We start from the raw sequence: 2,147 nt of genomic DNA, 5'->3' as shown, positions 1-2,147 counted from the left end.
AATAATAATAATAATAATAATAATAATAATAATAATAATAAAAAGGAAAAAAACACCGACGCATAATGCCGTCGATGATAGTTTCGCTCTTGTCCTTAAGTTTGTACATAAAACTCGTTCGTATTGTTGCGTGGTTCGCGTCGCGGCCGCTAGAGGTCCGCGAGTCAGTCCTCCTTCCTCTATTTGGACCGGAAGTACGAGGACCGTGGACTAATCGAGACTAATCGTGGAATGCGAGCGAACCATTTAGTTATTCTTGTACAGAGATTTGGAACCGCCGCGTTCGACGATTTTCTGTTCTGTATCTATCATCTCGTCGCCGGCATACAAAGATACATTGTCAGATAGTAAGAGATGCAGACTGTGCGCGTGTGAGAGAGATAAAGTGGACGATTGCTCGAAGCAAGCGAGAAAGAGAGAGAGAGAGTGAGAATGAAGAGATATATAAATATATATATATATATATGAAAAAAAAAAAAGAGAGAAATGAAAGATCGTAAAACACAATAATCGGTAAATTAATCCTGGAATATGTACTTATTATGAGCTTCAAACAAGTATTGGATAGTATTACGTCGTAAGATTAAGGAGTAATTTTCGAGCAAATAAGGAGATGAATCTTGAAGGGGAAATACTTTAGACTGTGCGTCCTATGATCGATAAGTTCAAGAGTTGCCTTCAAGACTATCGGAGAGAAAACATTTTCTTTTTCTTCGGTTTCGATCCACACAGAAGCGTGTTCTATGACGTAGGGGGGAAGGGGGGGTTGTTACACACGTTCGAGCACATGGATTCCACGAGAGTAATCAGCGTGACGTGGATGCGAATAATGAGAATCTAAATGACGAGTAACGAAGAGAGAATGAAAGAGAATGAGGGTGTATAGAGGACGCGCGTGTGTCGTGACGAAGCGATACGTATAGAATAGCGATATATCGTATATATCGTTTGTGGAAAATTATTTGAAGAAAGGGGAGGATGTAAAAGATGAATGGAGCCGGTGAAAAAAAGTAAATAGTGAAGCGAGAACAAAAAAACAAAAAGAAAAAAAATAAACGCAGAGAATTACTAAGATATACTAATGTATATATCTTAAACCAGGAATCTCGCGTGTATTCGTCGAAGATTGAGGGGGGGGGGAGGGAAATGGACGGCAATGGATCGAGAAATAGCGTTCAAATAGCTAAAGGGATTAAAAACAAATTGAAAATGGCGCGAATCTCGACGAATGCGCGTTCAGACTCTGGATTACGAGTCGGCGTGATCACGGAAAGCAATCTAAGATGAACTTAACGTTGTTAGATATATTATTTGTAATATTATCGGAGTACTGTATATTGCGTGGACAGGATCGTTGCTGTTGGATCAAGGAGGGAGTTGGACGGAATGCAGAAAATTGTACAAGAGATAGATGAGCCGATATTCTGTGCTAGAATGACGAGAAAATTCCCGTAAATCGATTCGAATGAAAGATGATTATATAGAAATCGTAGAGACGAAGTTAACCTACGCAAGATGTGAGAATGAACATCTGAAAATCGGCTTGGGGACCATCGAGTTTGAGGAACTCTCTCTTGATTCGATCTAACAGTCACGTTCGTGCCAACACGAAGATAGGTTATAGCTCGATTTAGTGTACGCTGTGCGAAAAAAAATGGCGTCTTTGTGACGACAGTTACTTGAGATATATGAAAGAGAGTGCGAGAGAATAAAAATATATATATATATAGAAAGAGTGGGAGAGAGAGAGAGAGAAAGAGAGGAATGTGAAAGAAAGAAAAGCGAGAATGCTCTAAATGAAACACTTAACTATGATGACTTATTACTACGATACAAGGAGGAGAGTAGGGTAGCCGGTAACGACTAATTCAAATATATCATTAGGACTAGCCGACGACTGTCTTAGGTTCTCTAGATTTCTGTACGGAATCGATTTTTATTTTCTGGTGAACGTGGGAAGGGATGGGAGTGTGATTTACCGAATTTTTGTTTTTTTTTTAAACACGCTTCTTTCGTTGTCTCTCCGCCATCTTTTGTAAACGTGACCACGTTGAATTCACCTCGTTGAATCTTAGTTTTGGACATTGTGTTCTTTTCTTCTCCTTTTCTTTTCACATTTACGTTTTTTTTCTTTTTTTCTTTTTCTT

This window comes from Apis dorsata, unplaced genomic scaffold (genome assembly GCF_000469605.1).
Source record: "Apis dorsata unplaced genomic scaffold, Apis dorsata 1.3 scaffold_44, whole genome shotgun sequence".
Classification (NCBI taxonomy): Eukaryota; Metazoa; Arthropoda; class Insecta; order Hymenoptera; family Apidae; genus Apis; species Apis dorsata.
This window is presented reverse-complemented; position numbering follows the sequence as displayed.